This window comes from Heteronotia binoei, chromosome 5 (assembly GCF_032191835.1).
Source record: "Heteronotia binoei isolate CCM8104 ecotype False Entrance Well chromosome 5, APGP_CSIRO_Hbin_v1, whole genome shotgun sequence".
NCBI lineage: Eukaryota > Metazoa > Chordata > Lepidosauria > Squamata > Gekkonidae > Heteronotia > Heteronotia binoei.
In genome coordinates, this window is record NC_083227.1 from 53219027 (window position 1) to 53243394 (window position 24368).

The 24368-nt window shown below is 47.1% G+C and overlaps 1 protein-coding gene and 1 non-coding gene across 32 annotated transcripts in view; both read right to left on the reverse strand.

Moving 5' to 3' along the window:
* MAGI1 (membrane associated guanylate kinase, WW and PDZ domain containing 1) overlaps positions 1-24368 on the reverse strand; it is a 736174-nt gene that overhangs the window by 228543 nt on the left and 483263 nt on the right. The gene's annotated exons all lie outside the window — the stretch shown is intronic.
* LOC132573076 (U2 spliceosomal RNA) lies at positions 12232-12424 on the reverse strand. Its single transcript, XR_009555485.1, has one exon. It is a non-coding gene; the product is annotated as a U2 spliceosomal RNA (small nuclear RNA).

Below are 24368 nucleotides of genomic sequence, written 5' to 3' on the forward strand. Positions count from 1 at the left end.
CGCCTATTTACAATGTCTTGTTTTGCTCAACTTGCAAGCATTCTGGTTCTTTCCGGTCAACTAATTCTTTAAACCAATGTAACTTCTCACACACATTCTGTTGACATAAACGATTACCTCTAGGTCTAAATACTTAATTTTTTGGGGGGGAGGGGGGGGGACACTGAAGAATTTACAATGGGAAAAATTTAAAATTAATATCATTTCGATCAGCCACTATAAAAGCCACTGCAAGAACTCAAGTCACCAAATCACATAGTTCTCTGTTCTGCTTTGCAGACAACATTTGTTCTACTTGTTGACAATATTGATACTTCACAGCATGATCTTCTTCGTGGTCTCTGTGCATCACACTTGTGGGGATACTGCGCCTGCGCTGGTCCCCGATCGGTATCTGTAAGAAAGCCCGGGAAAATTTCCGCGGCGGGCGCCAACTGGGCATGCGCAGGCGACCCACTGCGCACGCCCAACGGCGCCACCGCGGCAATCCCACCAGTTCCTTTCTGACCGCTGCGCGAAGAGCTGCGTTCCTCGTGTTCCCGGTCGGTGAGCTTCGGGTTTTAACCCTTTTTTCCCTTAGCCTCTGTATTATTAGCCTGTTTATTGTTTTTCGTAGTGTAGCAGTTAGTTCTAGTAGTCTAGTTAGTTAGTAAAAAAAAAAAAAAAGTTGCTGTTGTTTGTTTTGGGTGCGTGCCGCGGTGGGTCTCCCTCCGGGACTTCCCCCGCCATTTTCCGCCCCTTAGTTGTTTTTCTCCTCTCAGAGGACTCTGAGAGGACCCTCCTAGCGACCGCTGTCTATGGACAGCCGCTGGGGCTTCTTTAAGAGGTGCCAGGCCTGCGGGCAGAAGATCGCCCCGCCCGACGGGCATTCCCTGTGCCTCCTCTGCCTGGGAGAAGCACACCGCGTGGAGACCTGCCAACACTGTCTCCGCTTCTCCAACCAAACCAGAAAGAACAGGGCGGCAAGGCTCTCGGCCGCACTCACTGCCTCAGCACTTCGTCCCCTAAGAGCAACGGAAGGCCCTTCGGCATCGGTACCGAAGATGGCGACCGCCCCAGCTCAGACGGCCCCATCGACCGATGGGACCTCTGTCGATGCCGACGCTCACCGCGACCAACAGCCGGCGAAGCGGCCCCTCGAAGGACCAGTCGAGAGACCTCTGAAGAAGCGAAGGGAGGAACCTGGACAGGAGTCCGCGAAAAAGGCGAAAAGCAAGGAGAAGCGGAAGCGACCACGCTCTCCTTTGCCTACCCCCGACGTGTCGGCACCGATCGATACCGACCCGCCGAGAAGGGTTTCCCCCTCTCCGCTCCGCAGCCCCCCAACTCCAGGGGTTGGCGCAGGCCGGCAGCACAGTCCTCCGACGCCAGGGGCTCCGAGCCATCGGCCGACCAGCCCTCCGACACCACGGACCCCCGCGCACCGGCATCACAAGTCACCGATCCCCGGGCCTAGCGGGCATCGACCGCAGCCCCCAGCGCCGGATCTGGAGATCGACCTAACCCGTCGATCACCTTCCGTGGCGTCACGTCGACGGAGCATCGACTCGACATCGGACGTCGAGTCACTGCAGCAGCCCGACATAACAACGCCTGCGGCGCCCAAGCGCGCGAGACGACGGGAGCCATCGGTCGAATCGCATCGGCCCCCAACAATACCACCCTGGGAGCAGCACAGATGGCAGCAGACGTATCCCTGCTGCACTCAATACCACTACCACCAACCGACCGACTACCCGGACTGGGATTGTCGGTCCGAAGCATCTTCGCTCTCCAGGGTGTCACACCGCTCGAAGAGACCTCCAGCATCGGTCTCGATCCCGCCACACCGCCCCTCGCCGGCAGCACCCCCACCTCCACCGACGCCGGTCCAGTCGCCACCGAGGGAGCCGTCACCGCACCCATCCGAGCGATCGGACCACAGACAGTCCTCTCCATCGGGGTCTGAGCCCGACGACGACAGAACCTGGGAGCCATCACCGGACCCTAATACATCTGAGGACCTCCCAGTGTCGCCCTCCGAAGACCTGCGGGCCTACGCAGACATGGTTAAGAGAATGGCGTCTGCAATCTCCCTACCCATCTCACAACCCCAACCGGTGGTGGACGACAGCGTGTTTGACATCGTCCAGAGGGACACATCAGCGGCCGTTGCACTTCCCATGACCAGAGTCATGCTGCAGGCGTTAAAGGACCCATGGAGGAAACCATCCTCGGCACCGGTGTCCTCGAGGAAGCTGGATCACATGTACAAGATCCAAGAGACGGGGGCTGAGTTCTTATTTTCACACCCAAAACCAAACTCAGCCATTGTCTCGTCTTCTTCGAGGTCGCGCAGGGTGCACTCCGCTCCCCCGGATAAAGAAGGGAAGAAACTAGATGCCATGGGTAGAAAGATCTACTCGGCAGGGTCTCTGGGTGCAAAAGTCTCCAACTATACGGCCTGCATGGCCAGATATCAGTACGCCATCCTAGATCAGCTGTCCCCTCTATTGTCCTCCTTACCCGAGGACCAAAGAACGGCCGCCAAGAATCTCCTGCACGAAGGCCAGAGGGTTGCGAAGCAGCAACTAACAGCCGCCAAGCACCTAGTTGACGTCTCCGTCTCGGCTATCATGTCAGCGGTTTCCCTTCGCCGACACTCCTGGCTGAGGTCCACTGCCCTACAGCACGACACCAGGGCCCTCATAGAGGACCTACCCTTCGACGGGGAAGGGCTTTTCAGCTCCACCACTGACAATGCATTGCAGGAGCTGGACAAGAACCTTAAGATCTCCAGGAGCCTTGGGGTGCAGCCATCGCCCAGGCAATCCAGACCGAGGCAATGGAGCAGGTCCTGGTCCAGAAAACCCCCCCAAAAGCCACCCTCGGACCAACACTGGCGACCACGTCCCCCGCAGCCCGACAAGCAGGCGTACTCGGGAAACAGCAGGGGTCGTTACAACTCCTAGTCTTCCGCCAAGTCGAAGGGCGCCCGCCCCACCAAGCAGGGCCTTTGACTTTTCTGTACCACGCTTCATTGCCACTGCCCACCCAACTATCCGCCTCCGCCCCTTCCTGCCTGCCTGGGAGCGGGTCTCCTCAGACAGGTGGGCTCTTTCCATAATCAAGGAGGGCTACAAAATAGACTTTGCTCAGATTCCAACCCAATCGGTGGTAATCACCACCACCCCCCTCCCCGCCTCTGCTGGTAGAGGTGGCCTCCCTCCTCCAGAAACAAGCCGTAGAGAAAGTTCCAGCAGAAGAGAGAACCGGCGGTTTCTATTCCCGCTACTTCCTAGTACCAAAGAGGGACGGAGGTCTGAGACCCATATTGGATCTCCGGAGTCTGAACAAATTCATCCGCTACCAAAAATTCAGGACGTCCACACTGCAATCCATCCTGCCCCTCATCAACCAGGGGGACTGGATGGCTACCCTAGACCTCAAGGATGCCTATTTCCACATCAGCATCCACCCAGAATTCATAAGGTTTCTCAGGTTCGCGATAGGCCCACAACACTTCCAGTTCACGGCCTTACCATTCGGACTTTCCACAGCACCCAGGGTGTTCACAAAGATGATGAGCGTAGTGGCCGCTCACCTGTGGCTACGGGGCGTGATAGTCTTCCCATACATAGACGACTGGCTCCTGGTAGCCGACTCAAGGGAAAGCCTGTCTGCCCACATCACAACCACACTACGCCTCCTAGATGCCCTGGGCCTGCAGGTCAACCTAGAGAAATCCAAACTCGCCCCGTCAAGGACGGTGCAGTTCATAGGGGCAGTTCTGGACACAAATCTACACAGGGCGTTCCTCCCCGCCCAGAGGGCAGAGGACATCACCGACACAGTGCAGCTGCTCCAAAACCAAGGCTGGGGCACTGCGAAACAGCTTCAGCGGATGCTGGGGCTTATGGCAGCAACGACAAGCGTGCTTCTCCATGCGAAACTGAGGATGCGAAACCTGCAGCTATGGTTCCTCCGTCAGTTCCGCCCAAACAAGGACTCACCTCGAAAGAGGTTCACGATTCCCCCTTTGACGCTCCAATCGCTCCGCTGGTGGAGCTCGACGGTCAATATCTGCCAGGGAGCACCCTTCCACCTCCCGCCCCCTGCGGTTACCATTACCACAGATGCCTCCCTGTGGGGTTGGGGCGCCCACATGGAAGGGCTTTCAGTGGGGGGCCAGTGGCCTCCCAAGTTGGCAGCATACCATATAAATTACCTAGAGCTGCTAGCCATCCACTTTGCCCTACGGTCCTTCCGCCCGAAGCTGCTGGGGAAGACGGTGGCATTGCTCACGGACAACACCACCGCCCTGGCATACATCAACAGGCAGGGCGGAACGGTATCCCGTCGCCTCTGTGCACTAGCCATGACCCTATGGACGGAATGTATCCAGCACATCTTCGTGAAAGCTGCCCACCTTCCAGGGGTCCTCAACACGCAGGCGGACTCCCTAAGCAGAGGGGGGGCATCACCACACGAGTGGGAACTTCAGTGGCACTTCCGCCAACCAGTATTCCAGCTCTGGGGCTACCCACAGCTGGATGCCTTTGCCACGGCGGACAACAAGAAGTGCCCCATGTTTTGCTCCAGAGGGGGTGCCGACCCCACATCCCAGGGGGACGGGCTCCTCATCTCATGGGAGGGCCTTTTCCTCTACCTGTTCCCGCCCCTCCCACTGCTGACGAGGGTAATCAACAAGTTAGCAGCGGAGAAGCCACGCGGCATCCTGGTAACCCCCTGGTGGCCGCGACAGAACTGGTTCTCCTCCCTAATGCACCTCTCAGGAGGGAAATTCTACCACTTCCCAGCGGAACCAGACCTCCTGTCATCCCAGGGAGGCCTGGTGCTACACCACAATGTGCCGCACCTCAAACTGACGGCGTGGCTCATAGACCCCTAGAGTTCTCCGGCAGGGTCCAGGAGGTCCTGATAAACAGCAGGAAACCCTCCACAAGAGCATCCTATGCCAGAAAGTGGAACAGATTCTCCGTCTTTGTAGCTGGCCGGCCAGGCGCACCAAGGGAGGTAGGCCTGCCTGCGATCTTTGACTTTTTGCTCTCCCTAGTCGATGCAGGCCTGACCTTCTCTTCCATTAAGGTCTACCTGGCAGCCGTATCCGCTTCTCACGAACCTGTGGGCGGATATTCAGTTTTCGCCCACCCCCAGTCCAAAAAGTTTATGAAAGGACTGTTTAGGTTACATCCACCCTCCAAGCCCCCCACTCCGATGTGGGACCTGACCCTGGTGCTAGACAGGCTAACCAGACGACCCTTTGAGCCTATGGCCACATGCCCCCTACAGCTCCTATCCTGGAAAACCGCCTTCCTGGTGGCCATCACCTCTGCCCGCCGTGTAGGGGAGCTCACAGCGATGCGCTGTGACTTCCCTTACATAGCCTTTAGAGAGTCAGGAGTCTCCCTGGCCCCGGATGTGAACTTCCTCCCTAAGGTGCCCTCCCAATTTCACCTCAATCTGGAGGTATGGCTGCCAGCCTTTTTCCCTAATCCCTCCTCGGACGAGGAGCGGAGGCTCCATTCCTTAGACGTCAGGCGTGCCTTGCTCTTCTACTTAAAGCGTTCCAAAGCTTTCCGCAGGGACCAGCAGTTATTCGTCTCATACGCTACGCCCAAGCTGGGTAATAAGATCTCCTCCCAGAGATTCTCCAGGTGGCTGACGGAGACCATAAAGCTCTGCTACCTCCTAGCAAAGAGACCACTGCCGGGACCCGTGCGTGGCCACTCCACAAGAGCGATGGCGACATCGGTGGCGTTCCTGAGAGGCGTGCCCCTCGCTGACGTCTGCAAAGCTGCCACCTGGTCCTCTCCGCACGCTTTCATGAAGCACTACGCACTGGACGTGCATGCCCAGCAGAGGACTCGGTTGGGGACTGCGGTTCTTCAATCTGCCATCTCTGGTTGACCGTCTTCCCGCCTCCAGGTATGCCTTGCTTGCTAATCTCCCACAAGTGTGATGCACAGAGACCACGAAGAAGATAGACAGGTTGCTTACCTGTAACTGTAGATCTTCGAGTGGTCATCTGTGTAGTCACACTACCCGCCCTCCTTCCCCGCTGCTGACGGTCTCCCTTTTCTGGGGGCTTTCAGCGGTCATGAAGGAACTGGTGGGATTGCCGCGGTGGCGCCGTTGGGCGTGCGCAGTGGGTCGCCTGCGCATGCCCAGTTGGCGCCCGCCGCGGAAATTTTCCCGGGCTTTCTTACAGATACCGATCGGGGACCAGCGCAGGCGCAGTATCCCCACAAGTGTGACTGCACAGATGACCACTCGAAGATCTACAGTTACAGGTAAGCAACCTGTCTTTATCACCAACCAACTGCCCCAGAAATAAAATCTGTTTCCCTATTTTCATTTTGCTTAATAGCAACATCGTTACTGATCCAATGTGGAATTTGAAGCCACAAAATATCCCTCATTAACAAGAAGAAAGCTTTGCTCAATATGTAATTATTAAATATAGTGATCAGTGGAAGGTTGATTCATATGCCATTATACCTGCATATTTAAACTTTCCATGGTTATATCTGATTGATTCAAAGTGCCTACTAAAATATTGTCCTCGATGTAAGTTATTCAGTATGAGGTCCAATGAGTTTTGCCTGCATAAACACTTTATTTTGATTGAAGCATTTTTATTTATAAAATACTGTACAGTCACCAAGACCAAGAGACCTTGAATTCTCCATGGTTATACTACGAGTAAATGGCTGACATGACCTAATTCCAGATCTCTCAGATCCAAATCCCCAAAACCCACTAAGACCTACATATCTCTAATCAGTAAATAATTTTTATTGCCTGTTGGGCAATACCTTTATTATAGGACTGTAAATGGTCAGATATTTAAAGCAAGTTTATGTGCTCTTTCCTCAGAGACAGAGAATAATTACTGGACTGGTAGACCAATTTTTATTTGAATACAGAAAGTCCCTTCTGAGACAGAACCAGTTAGCAGTCATGGAGATGGGCCTTAAAACACTTAACTCAGCAGCTCATATAATTATGTAGATTCTTTTGTCAACCAGAGAGGATCTCCTTTGCACAACTGTTCGTTTCCCCAAGATGGGTGAAGCTCAGTTCCACTCCAGTAAAATGTACCTAAATCATCATGATCTAGATATCAGCAAAATCTGGTCAACTGATAACAGAACACAGTACAGAAACTCAACAAGTATTAAGATCAGCCTTCTGAAAACATCTGACACAGAAGATTATTATTACTACCACTATTGTTGTTATTTATTTATAACCCACTTCTCTCACTGAGACTTGACAGATTACAGAGCACAGAGGGCGAGGGGAAAGTAAGCATACAATATAGAATATGAAATGGATAATGCAATAGGACAAAGAACACTTCCTTGGAGGTTTTTAAACAGAGGTTAATGGCCATCTGACAGCAATGAGGATCCTGTGAATTTAGGGAGAGGTATTTGTGAGTTTCCAGCATTGTGCAGGGAGTTGGACTAGATGACCCTGGAGGTACCTTCCAACTCTATGATTCTAACACAAAATTTAATAAAAGCGAGCTACAATATTTGTGTGTGTTTGAACAAGGTATAAAACAATGAAATAGGACAATGTGAATAATCTTTTAAAGGTTCCTCCGGGCAAACTGTTAAGAATGGCAACCACCCACTCATGTATATTCTCTATAGTGGCTCCCACTTTACGGAACTGCCTGCCTAAAGTGGTCAGGAAGGCTCCTACAATACAATCATTCTACAAAATGTGCAAAATAAAAATGTTCAGAAGGGCATTCTTGTAATTGAATAGATTTGTAGAGACACAGAATAATCCACAAGGGTGCCTTTATTTGGGAGTCAGTACTACATTGCCTAAATCAGGAGTCCCAATTTTTTTTTTTTGAGCTTTTTGGCACCTTTGGAGTTCTGATACAGGTTTGCACAAGAATGTATCATCAGGAAATGAGATTATACATAATAACTCCAGTAGTAACTCTTCAACATTTCAGGCAGATGCTTTTTTTTAACAGGATGCCTTTTTATCTGCAAAGCTGATCAGAATCCCTGCTGAGCAAAAGCCCTACCTGGCTCTGCCTATTTTCTAAAAGCACTTGGTGGTCACCACATTGGGGGCCCTGGCCTAAACCTTTGCAATCCCACATTCTGCACTGCGATTCTACAATATGCCTCCCTGGACAACTGGCTGTTTTCAGACATCAGAAACTGCAACAGTGGAGCATAACAGGAGAGGTGATCCCACAGAGGACTTTTAGGCGAAAGCCAGATGGAGCCAGTGGAGAGACTACAGGATGAGTGGCACATGCATGTTCCAACTAGCATTTGATAAGAATTGTGCTGCCACGTTTTTTATCAACAAAAGTTTCTGATGTGACTTCAAAGGAAGACCTATGTAGAGTGTATTACAGCCTTGAGATAACCATAGCATGGATCCAGATTGGCTGAGTCAAGGTAGGGAAGGTAATTTTGGTTAGGTGAAACTGACTGAACACTTTTTTTGCAGTTAATTGGCTTGGTTCTCTCTAGTAATTACACTGGGTTCAGCATAACCCCTAGTTCAGAGTGTCATCTGGACCCCAGCAAAAATGGGGAACACAGTATCTATTAAGACCTCAGCCTTCCCAACCAATTTTACCTTCATCTTATCAGGATTCAAGTTTCAACTTGTTCACCCTTAACCAATTAAACAAGTAGCATAAGGCCCTGGTTCAAGAACAGAGACCGAATAACATGGGGGACCATTATTGAATCCTGGAAGACAAGTTCCACATCAGTGATAGTGGGTATCCAAAAGTGACCATCTGAGTCCTACCTGAGTCCTACCTGTAAGGAATAAGGGGATGTTCAAGACAAATCCCTTAATCCCAATTTTTTCATCCAGAAACCTTAATAAAATGGCATGATCAGTCCTGCCAAAAGCTGCTGATCCAGTAAGAGCAAAAGAGAGGCACAGTCTTTAAACAGAGTTTATCAACAAAGCTTTTAACGCCATCTCCACTCCATAGCCTGGTCTGAAGTCAGATTGATGGAGGTCCAAGGTAGATGAACTATCCTGGGAGTTCTGGAGTTGTTCTGCCCAGAAACAGTAGGTTGGAGACCAGGCAATAATTGGACACATCATTCTTGTCTAGTGATTTTTTTTTCCAGTAGAGAACAAGTGCTAGATTTAATGACTTAGAGAATGATCCCTGGGTCAGTGATTGATTTATGATGTATTCTGGTACTTCACTTACATGGTCCTTACTTATGCTTTCAACAATGGAGGACAAGGATCCAGCATACAAGTGGTGCTCTTCACTGTTCCCAAGATTCTGACAACATCCATCACAATTAGCAGATAAAAATGAGCCATAAATGGACAAGATTATGTATTGTAAACAGCATCCAAATCAGAACATATATGAATGCCTATGTTAGTGAAACAAAAACTTTGCAGAGGCATCATAACAAAGCATAAGTTCCTATGAATTCAGAGGTTCAGACCTTGGAAACAAGAAGTACTAAGCTACTTTGAACACAAACTGGGTGCTAATTAGCTTATGCAATTATGGCAATGAAGTATCTCTCACTCTCTCTCTGCTTATATGGCTATCACTTTAAGCAGAAATTAGAACCAGTGGCAATGAAGAATTTTTTTACAGCTTCCATTGCTATCTCATAGATTTGCCAACAAACTCTATACACTACTCTGTGCAATTCCATTTGAATTTTCCACCAACACTATGCTAGGCATCTTCCAGTCCTCTCCAAGCCACTCAACAAAGTAGCAAATTCAGGTACAGGGATTCTGCCCATGAGAAACGACCATGGCAATAACTCCCTGGAGCTGCTAATTCCATGGTCTCACTGTACTCTCAAGCAGAACTGTGCTGGGATATGAAAATCCTCTAGGGCATTCTAAAATCCAGATGGATCCATTAGTCAACATGGGTGGACCAAGTTTACCACCCCCCTCCCTCTTGCAAATCGCCAGTGAAACATTTACCTGAGTCTTGCATAGGCAATGTTTAGAACACACAACAGGTGAAGCCTCTAGCCCCTTGACCAAATCTTCCTCTAAAGATTGTGCACAAAAGATAAAATCTAAGTTATGACTTTTGTTAAGTGTACAGCCTTTCATGGCCTGAAAGAGCCCTATAGTGCCCAGAGAAATTATAAAATATTGTATGACCAGACATGGTCCCATCAGCATGTACATAGGGGAGGGACAATGGCTCAGTGGTAGAGCATCTGCTTGGGAAGCAGAAGGTCCCAAATTCAATCCCTGGCATCTCCAAAAAAGGGTCCAGGCAAATAGGTGTGAAAACCTCAGCTTGAGACCCTGGAGAGCCACTGCCAGTCTGAGAAGACAATACTGACTTTGATGGACCAAGGGTCTGATTCAGTATAAGGCAGCTTCATATGTTCATATGTACATTCAATTCTCCCAGGACAGTCAGTCTGGGATTTGTAATCAATACCTAGAAATTGAACATTAATCTTTAGTCTTTAAATCACCAAAATTCAACTAATACTAATGATAACTTTTGCCTTAGCGCAAAATAAAGAAAAAGCACAAAGAGAAAAGTACTTAAATAACAGAAGCGACTCAGATGATGCCCAGAAAATCAGGAGGGAAAAGGAGCCAGTTCAGTCTGTTCATCATAGCTGTATGTTTCTAATCTTTCATATTGTGAAATAGGTCAATGGATGAAAAGCCCTTCTTGACTTCTGTAGGCTAGTGCATAATCAAAAACACCAAGTTACCTGTGCTTATAAATTTTCACATGTGCCATGAGAATCTGCACAGTGGAATGATAAGGATATATAATAGTTTAGTTCTTACAACACAGATTGCTATCAGTGCAGACAATAGCCTTAGAATGGCTTCGACAGTCTTTTACTGCTGAATATAATATTGCTGCAGTCACTCTGTTATCACAGGCTCTGACTGCAACCTTCCCATTCACACAAAGCACATTTACTCCTTTATTTTTTGTTTATTTGCAGGATAGCTCTCTCCTGCAAGCTCTCAGCATGGTGGCTTCCAAATCAAGTTATAAATACAGCTATTCAAACATTAACAACATATGATACATCTAGTTAAAAACAGTAAACACTATAAAAGCAATATGAAAATGATCACAATCATTCATCAAAGGGAGAAAAAACATATCAGGAGAAATCAACCAAGGATCTATGATAGGGATCCCAAAGATCTATGATAGGAGTGTGGCGCCTGTGGATGCTATGGTGTCTGCTGACAGCTTTTCCTAGAAAGTGTTTTTAGAATGTAGGTAGGGAGACTGGTGGGGACTTTGCCCAGCAAGGCTTCTGACTGACCACTGGAGATTGGATTGGCTCTGCAGATTTTTAAAGGTGTTGCTTTGGCAGCAGCTGCCAGAACAGCACAAGGATCATCACTGCATCACTGAAGGTAAGCTGCGGCAGCCATTTTGTGGCTAGCTCCATCCCCTGCAGGAGCCATTTTTGGCTGTGCCATCACACTGTATCAGAATTCCAAATGTGCCCTCATGCTCAGAAAGGTTGGGGACCCCTGACTTAGGAAAACAACTACATTTTCATCTAGTGCATAAGAGTAAGGCTAGATACCAACAGAAGCGCAGTGGAGAGGGGGTTCCAGGTTGAGATACCGTTATATAGATCCTCATTGGTGGATCTGTATAATATGAGATGTAAAAGGAAGATACAAATGATCCTAAGGGACCCTTCACATCTGGGCCATTTGCTATTTGAGATCTTACCGTCAGGTAGACGATATAGAGTGTTGAAGGCTAGGACAAACAGATTTAAGGACAGTTTCTATCCAAGTGCTGTGGTTAGGTTAAATGCAGGGTTATGAAGGATTATCTGTTTTAGATGTATTTAAATGGTTTTAATGGTTTTATGAATGTTTATCTGTTTTAGATGTATTTAAATGGTTTTAATGGTTTTAGATGTATTTAAATGGTATGAATATGAATATGTGTGTTTGATGTGTTGGTATGTTTGTGGAAGAGCACCTCATTTCGTTGCTCTCTTTTTGTGGAGAACAATGACAATAAATCTATCTATCTATCTATCTATCTATCTATCTATCTATCTATCTATCTATCTATCTAGAGAAAGTCTTGTTTCTGGTGACTAGTTCGAAAAATCTATTTAATATAAAATCCACAAATAGCAGATGTATCAGATATTAAACTGACAAGAACAGACTGACTTTATTTAGAGAATGTTTGTCGCTTTAAAGGCAAGAATAATAAGAAAGTGAATAGTAAGTATTGTGCATGGCTCCCAGTTACCATGCATGATGCAGAGTTTAGAAAAGAAGAAAGTGAATAATAAGGATCATGTGTAGCACCCAGAAACTACACCTGATTTTTGCCAAAAGACCGACCATGTACAGTTCTCAGATACTACACTTGATCTTAGCCAAAAGGTCGAGAAGCGATCTGGTAACTAGTTAAGCTCCATTTGAGGGTACATGGATCAGTGTTTCTGGATAAGATCATATTTGGTAGGCAGGTTCATGTGAGAGTAAGTGGTCATTTAAATACCCTAGTAGTCAGGTTCCCTGCATGCCAATATAATCTGCACTATGGGAGTTGGACTAGATGACCCTGGAGGTCCCTCCCAACTCTAGAATTCTATGATTCTGTCATACTCTGCTCAAATGTGTGTCAAATTAAACATTCTTTGGCATTTCACTTGCTGCAATTTTCTCAAGATGTGGGAAGTCAGACTGTTGTCTAGTAACCACGGCAGCATTTGTCTTCAGCCAGATGATCTTGAATGTCCAGTTTGCTATGCAGTACATCAGAGGTGTTAAATTCATTTGTTATGAGGGCTGGATCTGACATAAATGAGAACTTGTTGGGCCAGGCCGTGTTGGGTTGGGCTGGGACATGTCTGGCCAGGCCATGTGGGTACTTTTTTAAGATTAGGTAGCAGAGGTATAAACTATATCAAGGATACAGACAAACACTATTTAAAAAAACCTTAAAACACACTTAAAATGTTTGCTATGACTCATTGGTCTTAAAGGTACTTTCCTTGTATTTCTTGTTTACGCAAAAAAGATGATGACGAGACAGAAGCTCTGGTGCTAGGGCTCCTGAAACAAACAGCATTATAACTGTTCCAGCTCCATGCTATCAACAGCCAAAACTGAGCTTGAAAACATGCTGCTGGGAGAAGGCGAGGTACGACTTTTGAGAACTTTGCAGTCCCTTAGCCCTCTGAAATACAACAAAAAACACAGCTTACCAGCTGGGCCTGACACTGACGTGGAGGTTGGCGCGACTGCGGGCTGGAGTGCAGGACGACCTGAGCTGTGGGTGGAGAGCCGGGAGGCCTGGAAACGCCAGCAGCGGCCGAACTGCTGGGCGGAGTGCCAGAGCGCCAGGAGATATAAGCGGTGGCTGGTCTGCCGAAGGAAGCGACTGGGAGTTGCTGAGCCGCAGCAGAAGTGGAGTGCTGTGCAGTGGCTTGGAGACTATTTGGCGGGGTGGCGGCTTCCCTCCTCTCTCCCAGAGTTTCATCCCCCATTGATACCGTTCCTTGTTTGTCATTGGCGGCTGCCAGAGTGCTGCCTACCAGCCTAGCCGACAACCGGGAGCTCCGCAACTGAGAGACCCTGCTGTGGGGCCAGGCAACGTGTGGAGGCCCGGTGTGCTTGATTGCGGGGGCTGTTGGACTGTTAATACGACCCCGAGATGGCTGCGAAATTCACAGGCAGCTGCAAGGTGCCTGTTACCAGCTGGGTGCCTGAAGGGCTCAACCGCATGGCTGGGGGGATGCGGGGGAGGTTTCCACACCCCCCCCCAGGTCTCCTAAGCTGTGCGGGGGCGCTTGGGGTTCGGACAGCACTACCACACTTTAAGAAGAACTGCACTTTAAGAACACTTTGCACTTTAAGAACACCTTGCACCTTAAGCACTGCAGCGTTTTTATCCAGCACCATTTTAACCTGTTCTTAACCACCAACACACAAAGGGAATTTGAATTGCTGACTGCTAAACTGATTGTTAAGTAATTGTTTTATTGGTTAATTAATTTTGTACTATTGGTTAATTGATTGGCTATTCAATGAATTTTACATTTCTGGCAAATTAATTGGGGGAGGGTAACTGGCTGGGAGGGTTTTTGCAATTAAGGAGCCATCAGAATTAATTAAATTATTTTTAGCTAAGTAATTAAAGGGGAGATTGTGGAGTTGGAGTTTTAGATTAACTATTAGATTAAATTATTAGCAGGTTAGCTTAAATTAGGTAATTGACTGATTGGCGTGAGAAGAGAGGGTTAGGGAGCTAGCTGTTTAACTCTCCCAGACTAGGGTGACGAGCCGGACTTATTCACAGCTGGTCTGAGGTTGTGGCGGAGACCAGCAGGGGATGACCGGCCTGGGGATTCCAGTACTCCTGGGGAGGGGAAGGTATGACGGTGGGAACAGTCAGAATTATAAAGGAAGGAGGTCGAGACATGATAGTGCTCGACCCCCTTCCAGTCTGTGTCCCATCCCGACGGTGGCAGGTAGATGGGTCAGGTTGAATTACTCACCTCTGTAATTGTTGTTATGTAATGCCAGGTCCATAAATAATAAGACCTTAATCCTTTGGGAGTGTTTGCTTGAGCAGGACGTGGACCTGGCTTGCGTGACAGAGAGCCAGTTTGGTGTAGTGGTTAAGTGTGTGGACTCTTATCTGGGAGAACCGGGTTTGATTCCCCACTCCTCCACTTGCAACTGCTGAAATGGCCTTGGGTCAGCCATAGCTCTGGCAGAGGTTGTCCTTGAAAGGGCAGCTGCTGTGAGAGCCCTCTCAGCCCCACCCACCTCACAGGGTGTCTGTTGTGGGGGAGGAAGGTAAAGGAGATTGTGAGCCGCTCTGAGACTCTTCGGAGTGGAGGGCGGGATATAAATCCAATATCTTCTATCTGGGTGCGAGATGGGGAGACTGTAGCTCTCTCCCAGATGGCTCCCCCAGGATACTCAGTCTTTCACCAATCACGGACTAGCCGGCAGGAGGAAAGGGGTGGCTGTATTCATACGAGAGGTTTACTCCTTCTGGGCTCTCCTGGCCCCAGAGATTAATAGTATTGAATGTGCCGGTCTGGCATGGGCCGTTGGGGAGGGGTTGGTGATCTGGCTGGTGTACCGTCCACCTAATGCACCAGCCGACGACTTACCGTCCCTGATGGAGGCTGTAACAGGCTGCGCATTGGATACCCAAGGCTTTTGACCCTGGGTGACTTCAATGTCCATGCCGATGATGCGACCTCCAGTCAGGTGATGGACCTAGTGTCATCCATGGTGACACTGGGACTCTCCCAACTTGTTAAAATGCCCACTCACCAGGCGGGACACATGCTAGATTTGATCTTTGTGCCGGGAGTTTTAGTGGACGGTATTACTGCTGAAGCAGTGCCATGGTCGCACCACTATGCCCTCAAGGCTCATTTGAATGTCCCACCCCAAGCCCATTTAGGCGGTGAGCTCATTTTAGCTTGCCCGCAGAGCCAGATGGACCCGGAACGGTTCCAAATGGCTCTACGGGATTCCTGGCCCCCGGCGATTCCCTGGATGACCTGACTGAGTCTTGGCATGCCAGACTCTTCAGGAGAGCCATCGATGAGATCACACCTCAGTGTCCTCTGCATCCTCGTTCTAAGCTAGCACCATGGTACACCCTGGAGTTGCGGCAGATGAAACGAGGACTCAGACAGCTAGAGAGGTAATGGCGGCGTACTCAAGACGAAGCGACTAGGACATCTTATCGAGAGTTTATGAGGTCCTATGAGATGGCAGTCAAAGCCACAAAGAAAACTTACTTTGCGTCCAAGATTGCGCCTGCAATTTCACGCCTGGCACAACTGTTTAACACAATTCGGACCCTTACAACACTGCCACAAGGCAGGCCAAATTCTAGGGAATTGGAGATTGGCTTTCAGGCTTTTGCAAACTTTTTTGCAGATAAGATCTCATCGCTCTGCCATGACCCCGCCCCCCCCCCCCGCCACATTGGAGACAGTATGTGAACTCGAGGCCCTGTGCCTGTCTTCTGGTCCTGTTCTGGATTACTTCGATACACTCAGCTCTACAACTTGTGATCTGGACCCTTGCCCCTCCTGGCTAATTAAAGCTTGCCAGAGGGAGCTCAGATATCTTATATGGGGTATTGTAAATAGATCCCTTGTGGAAGGGCGTTTTCCAACACCTCTTAAAGAGGCTGTGGTTCGCCTTCTCCTGAAAAAAATCGACATAAGACCTAGCTGAATTGACACATTACTGGCCGGTCTTGAATTTACCCTTCTTGGGTAAAATTATTGAGTGTGCAGTAGTGCTACAGTTACAGAGCTTTCTGGATGATGCTTCCATCCTAGACTCTCACCAGTCTGGCTTCTGCCCAGGTCATGGGATGGAGATAGTGCTGGTCGCCCTGGTGGATAACCTTCAGCGGCATCTGGATCGAAATGGCTCGGCGGTACTGATGTTGTTGGATCTATCAGCAGTGTTCAATACGGTCAACCATCGGTTGTTGACCCGCCATCTTGCCGACGCAGGGATTCAGGGGTTGGCCTTGCAATGCCTTTCCTCTTTCCTTGATGGTCAGGGACAAAGGGTGGCAATTGGGGGTGAACTGTCCCAGAGACACGCGCTTGACTGTTGTTCAACATCTACATGCGCCCCCTTGCCCAGAGGTATGGGTTGGGTTGTCACCAGTATGCTGATGACACCCAGCTCTATCTACTGATGGATAGCCAGCCTGACTGTGTCCCAGAAAATTTGGACCTGGCACTAAAAGCCATGGCTGGATGGCTTAGGCTGAGTAGATTGAAGTTCAATCCAGCGAAGACAGAGGTCCTTTGCTTGAGTCATGACGGTCCAGAAAGGGAAATCCCCCTACCAGCGTTTGACAATGGCAACGGCGCACAAGGTCAAGAGCTTGGAGGTGATACTGGAGCCTGCTTGGACAATGGAGGCCCAAATAGCAGTCATTGCTAAATCCGTGTTTTTCCATCTTAGACGGGCAAGGCAGTTGGTCCCCTTCCTGGAGCATGGTGACCTGGCAACAGTGATCCATGCAACAGTCACCTAGAGGCTGAACTACTGTAATGCCCTCTACATGGGGCTTGCCCTTGTGCCGAACCCGGAAGTTGCAGCTAGTGCAGAACGCAGCCGTTCGGCTGTTATTGGGGCTTCCCAGGTGGGAGAACATTCAGGTGGGACTACAGGAACTGCACTGGCTGCCAATAGTATACCAGATTCGTTACAAGGTGCTGGTTATTACCTTTAAAGCCCTATATGGCCTAGGACCTGCCTACCTTAGGGATCGTCTTTCCCCACATGTTCCCCAGAGAGTACTTAGATCAGGATCACAAAATCTATTAGTAATCCCCGGGCCAAAGGAGGCCCAATTGAAATCAACTACAGACAGGGCCTTCTCAATCGTAGCCCCTGTTGGTGGAACCAACTGTCAGATGAAGTGAGGGCCTTGTGAAACCTTGTGCAAGGCCCTCACTTCATCTGGCAGTTCAATTGACTTGGCAACGGTACTTAAGAGAAGTGGAAGAAGGTCGTCGCCACCAGAATAGCACCAACTCAATATTCTGTTTTTCTGTTTTAACTGTTTTAATCATTGTATATATATTTTATTACCGAATGTGTAATTTTAATACTTATTAATTTAATTGTTTGTGGGATTTTATGTTGTGAGCCGCCCTGAGTCTGCTTCGGAGGGGAGGGCGGGATATAGTAAATCAAATTAAATTAAATAAATACATTTCTCCCATGGGATCCAGGGAACTGGGGCAAAGGAAGCGGTGGCATTTTCCTTCCTTCCTTAGCGGATTGGGGGGGGAGCCTCAGCCAATAGAAGGAAGAGAGGCTTGGCTCAGTAGCTGTGCTGTGGGATTGAGAGACCCTGGAAAAACAAGCTCTACCGTCCCCTCCTCCTATCCAAGGGAAGAGCCTCAGCCAATGGAGAAAATAGAAGTTTTTCTCTGTAGCTCCTGAGCAACTGAGCAAGCCTTGCAAAACAAGCTGTTCTACAGAAGAAAGCCAGAGATAGGGAGAAGGAAGCAGATGACAGCCAGTTGCTCATGGGCCTGAGAGGAGCCACCTGGGGGCCTGATTCGGCTCCCGAGCTGCATGTTTGACACCCCTGCTGTATACCTAACCCTGGAAACCTAACTGCCAAGGGCTGGCTTAATTTGTGCACCTTTTGCTGGGGATATTATTGTATTTTATTCTCGGCAATGAATCAGCTTGCAGGCAAGTGAACACAGGATAAAGACAAAGACTACATCCTCATAGGGCTCAATTAACAATAATAAAGTAACATCTGATTCTAGTCACCCCAGACTACAATATATTCTTGTCAGACCTTTCAGAAATATGGGTTTCCCAGGAGATGAGTGAAACACCTCACCCACAAAGGATAATTATATCAGACTCCTTTCAGTACAGAAACCATCACACACTTTACAGTCATCAAGGTCTTTCCTGCAGGTGAAAGTCAGACCAGGTTGTACCCAATTATATACAAGATCCCATTTACTAAGGGATTTTTAGTTCATTTAACAAAACGAGCAAGGAGGCTTTATGGCACACAGAGTTGGCTATAAATCAAAATTGCAACACTTTTTTTTTTTTTAAATGACATGCACAACTGAGCAGCCTGAAGATTATACATTTGCCTAATTATGATAATTCAACACACATTCTGGCTTCTCTTCTTTTTGTAACCCCTTAGGTAGTTTTCCTAATACTGCTTGTTATGGCATTACTAAAAAGCTCATGACATTAGCATGCTGGAGGGGAAATTGCAACACCGCGAACACCCCCCACCTAGCTTTTCTGTGCTTCGGTATCAAATGACTTCCCAAACAAGCCAATATTGTGACTCGCATTACCCAGAAGTTCCAACCTCACACAAGGCCTGTCGTATTCATTCAATTTCATCCACCCTTGGGTCACAGCAATACAGGTATGCACTCAGGCTGCATCCAGATATCCAATTTAATCACAAGTAATTACAAATGTACAAAAATCTAGCTTGTACCAGGCTCAGGTGCACTGTGCACCTGGCTCCTCCTTCTTCCACCTCCCTTTTCAAAGAGGAGCATAATGAAGAAATGCTAATTTAACAACAACTTTGGTTGCCTGTAAATATGAATAAATTTAAGCTCATGACTTAACAAGAGTTCATTTCTCTCAAAAACCTGTGGGGGGGTTTTCCTGGTTCCACGGTTTAATCCTGGTTCAGAATCCCAGTTATTAGCAGAAACACTACCTCCAGTTACATCACACATATGTATTTGTAGGTAAAAGGTAACAGAAGGTATTCTACAAACAGCATTGTTTCACTGTGTACAAGCACTGGAGAAATGGTGGAGCTGCCAGCTCCAGGTTGGGAAATAATTGGAGATTTGGGGGTGGAGCCTGAGGAGGGCAGGGTTTGGGGAGAGACTTCAATGGGGTATAATGCCATAGAATCCACCTTCCAAAGTGGTCATTTTCTCCAGTTGTAATCCCAGGAGCCACCAAGTGCAGAGGGGAGCTAGGTGCCAACACAAGCTGAGTTTATGCACATTTTTATTTAGCTGCAGGTTGCTATTTTTTTAGAAGATTGCAGAATTATACCCTACCCTTCTCTCTGAATCAGAGACTCAGAGCAGCTTACAATCTCCTGTATTTTCTCCTCCCGCAACAGACACCCTGTGAGGTGGGTGGGGCTGAGAGGGCTCTCACAGCAGCTGCCCTTTCAAGAACAACTCCTGCAATAGCTATGGCTAACCCAAGGCCATTCCAGCAGCTGTAAGTGGAGGAGTGGGGAATCAAACCTGGTTCTCCCAGACAAGACTCCACACACTTAACCACTACACCAAACTGGCTCTCATTTAATTTATTAATCTCATCTCAATTGGATGTCTGAATACAACCAACGGTATCCCTATAAATTTAAAGTTAACGTGTTCAGTCTACTTAATATATATTTTAAAATGTTTCCATTGACTGTTCCATTTAAAACAAACTGAAAATGCAACTTTATACATATCTGGCCATATTAAGTGCTCTAACTGCTCAAAAACAGACATTACTGGAGACTTTCTATCAATTTAACAATTCCCAACAACACCTGGTTAAAAATGTTCAAAGTGCAGGTCCAAGTATTCTCTTAAATTGGCTTTTGGTAGACAGGGGTAAGTAAGACAGTAGGGATGTGAGATCAACCAATCAATTAGTGGGAGTTTTGGAATTAATATATTGTTTCCACCTTGTGACCTTGGAAATGTAGGAGTAGACTATATACAGAATGAATGAATGAATGGGCAGAGGAGTACCTGTGATATTGTTAACTCAGTTTTTAATTTATTTTACTACCTACAGTGAAATGCAAACACATAGATAAGATGGAGCTATCTTGTGCAAATTATTTTTCTCAACCAAGCAAGCAAGATCTTGAGCAGACAGATTAAAAGAAATTTTATTTCTTATTTATTTAAACATTTATATTTCTACCTTTCATTGTAGTCCAAGGAAGCCAATTTAAAGAGTAACAATTCTGCCCTGGTATTGTTATCATATTAAAAAATAAGGCCATACTGGTAAGCGAGGGGGGGGGGGAGAACAAGGTGTAAGGGAGAGTAGTTTATTTGACATTTTGGATTGCATTGCATTGCATTGCATTGCAATCCAAAAGGACAAATAAACCACTTTCCCTTGTACCTTGTTCCTTCCCCTCCCCCCTAATAAATTTCTATCCCATACAAGGTCCAATTTGGCTGCAGAAAAACAGAACAGTAAAAGGGAGGACGTCACTTCTTTTCTGATCATTTCTGTTTAAGAGATGCTTTCTTCACTATTTGCAGTCCCAGGGCCGGTGCGCATGGGGTTCTGCCGCCTGAGGCAGAACCCCGACATACGTCCAACCCCCCCCCCTGGAAAAATTATCACATGTGCAGCATGATGACATCACACAGTGACGTGATCATGCACCATTGTTTCTGGGTGCTGAGGGGTCAGAAGAGTTCTTCCAGCCCCTCAGCGCCCAGAAACAACATGGCACTTTCAGTCCTGGGTGCTCTCAGTCCTGGGTGTAAGGGAGGGGGCGGGATTCTCTTGCAATGCTGGCCAGAAGGCACCATGCTGGCAGGCTGGGTGGCACTGGGAGGGCAGAAAAAAGAAGCAGGAGAGATCTCAAGGGCTTCTTGTTAGTTACCAGCCAGGGGCAGCAGTGGGTGGCTTTCCAAAGGGCACTCAAAGGCGTAGTGCTTGCTCACTTGCTTAGTGGCCAGGGCACTGAGCTGGGAGCACCGTTGACTCCGCCCTGCGTGGGGCTGAGCTAGAGGCCATTGGCGGGCCTTTGTTGCATGTCTGGTGTCACGAGGTTGTGGGAGAGTAAAGGGCGGGACAGGGCAGCTGGCTGTTTCTCCCTGATTGCTTTCCAAAAGTTGCCTTGAAGTTGTTGCAAAGCTCCATCCTCCATCTGCGAAGAGTCCCTCCGACCCCTCAGTGCCCAGAAACAACGCCTCCCCTCACCAAGAGCCGGCATCTGAGGCAATTGGCAAATGTTGCTTAAGGAATGTGCCGGCTCTGTGCAGTCCCAAGATCTATAGCGTTTGCACTCTATTCCATTATAGAAAGAAAATATCATAGCAGTCTGGTTATTTATCTGTTATTCTGAAGCCCCACTTGGGTATGGAGACCTGATTACTTTCTCCTCCCAATTTGTATTAACCCTGACAAGATTGTTGCAAGGAGACTCTGGCCAGCAGAGGACAACAGACAGGAACTGAACAGAGCCATAACCCAAGTCAATCATGTTAGCTGGCAGTGCCCCAGATCAAGTCACGAAGACAATGCCTCAATCAAAGGACTACCACAATTGAGAAAATCCAGTAAATGTTATTAGTGTGCCTCTTTGTCCCAAAATATTCTTCCTCTCATCATTAGCATATCCTCTTAGCCATCATTGTCTGATTGGCACATCCATTATTTCACGCAGTAACTATGCCAAATTTGGAATTAGCCACCTCTGAAGCCCCAAACTTTGTAATTGATTCATGAGCCCAAGGACCTCCCTGTTCCTCCCATACAGTTGGGACATATTTTACCTCATAGGAATAAAGTACCTGAAACTGAAATTCTTCACACAGTGGCACTGAATTAAAACTGAAAACTTAATGTCTATTTTATATATTATAGGTCACTTAGCTAAAGTATTACAGCCTATTTCCTATAGCTGACAATCACTTTAATGCTATCCATAATTATCAAGTAGTTTGGTATTTAACCCTTTTCTCCCCAGTGGAGTCCCAAAGCAGCTTACTACAGGGTTCTCCCCTCCTCTGCTGAGAGAGTGCAATGAGATTCCATGGAACTGAATGGAGATTTAAACTTGGGTCTCCCACATCATGCTCTGACATTCTAAACCACACTTGTTTATAGATTTCTGGGTGTAAAATAGGAAAGGAAATAGGAAAAGCTGAAATATTCTTTCAGGTTCATTCCTGAAACAGGATTTCCCTTTAAAATCTTTTTCTTCTTGAAATAGCATGGCCAGCTTCAATTCTGCCTAATGCCATATTCCCAGATATTTCCAAATTTTGTTTATTTCAATTTCTAACCCGCCCTCTCCGCAATCCATTCAATTCAAACAATTATAAATTACAAGTTAAAATTAATAAAATACAATTACAATTTAAAACATTCTATGGTGCTGACATTTCAATATAGGTGGGCTCTTCTATCCTGATGGTGATCTTATAATAATAGTAGCTCTTTAGCGATGCAGGGTGGCAGTCCTCTCCCGGTTTAGATGTTAAAGGCCTGCCAAGATCCACCTCTTTCACTTTAGTAGTCAAAAAGTTTAGAAGAAATACCGCACAAGAATCAGCTCTACTTGGCATCGATACCAGGATCATCACTTAATTTAAGATTTTTGGGGCTGGATAATCACATTCTTTTTTAATTGATTAAATCTGCATATATTAGCATATAAATGAATTTCAATTCTGAAAGTAGGGAGAATACATCTTCTGTGATGGAGCTTGCCATCCATTTTTAACAGATACGTTTAAAAATAAACATTTGTTGCTAATTGATTGGAGACATTTTATAAATTTAAATACCTAATTGACTAAATGTTGTCTTAATTAAGCCCATTTTAACAACTGGCACTTCTACTTGCAACAGTAATCCTGTCTCAGTAATGGACAACTGTTGGGATAGGTGATAGTGGCATAGCTCTCATGCAGCACTCAGTATTGGATAGCACATAGTTGCTCTACAACTATGAACAGGAAGTATAATGCAGCAAATTTAAAGACTTATTTATAGAACAGCAACTTATTTCTATGGGTTACAGTATGCAGATAGCAAAACTATACCAACTACAGGAAAACACTTTCTATAGCACCCCTCCCCCCCCATCACAATTTGGGAGCTATACACTGCTCCTGTCTTTCTAGCATCACTCTTACTAATGGCAATGTACCAATTAGCAGACTATGACAAAAAGTTGAGTTCATATCCTTTCTAGATGCATGATTTATGGAAGGTGCTAAGGGAACCTAGAGGAGCTATGAAGTCCTGTCCTACTCAATGTCAAACAGAATAGGGAACATTGTGTCTGTGAAATAAAATATGTATGTCTGTGTTCAAGAAATCAACTGAGAGGACTGCCGGGTCCACAAAGGTGGGTGAGATGCAGTCCACACAGAGAGATTCATTGTTCATGATACCCAGCAACATAAGCCCCTAGGGACTATCCATAAAGTATGATGCCCTTTTTAAAAAGCTTTCTCAAATTCTCAATTTTAACATGCTTTCCTTTCTCTCCCCCACCCCCAACACTCCAACCCTTGACACATGATACACTTCACAAACAGTTCCTCACAGTCAGGCAAATAAAGTTGCCTATCCCCAAAGTCAGAAGATGATTTATGCTGGTGAAGCCTAGTGAACAATAGCCTGTGTATCTCAGGCAATGCTGAGCTCCTATCTTTAAAGATAGGAGGGCTGCCTAATGAGAGAATGGAAGGGCTGAGGCAGTACAGCAAAAGAAAAGGAATCAAAATTAAGCCCTAGAAAACTCCCACTGAGACTCCAAGTATTATTTATAGGCAAGCTAAATTTAGACCAGCTAGGAAGCAAGCTAGCCATTTCAGGCAGAATATCACAGTCTATATGAAGACATCTTGCCTTCCATTGTAGTACTGCCCTTTAGACAACACTGCCAATAGGTCACAGTGGTGGTGGTGTTTAAATCCTGATTCAAAGAGGCAAACATCTTCAAAGAAGGTGCCCTACACTATGCTCCCATCTCTTCTAGCAGCAAGGCTTGCCTTTTTGGCAGATCCCATGATTTTGTTAAATGGGGTCAATGAAATAAT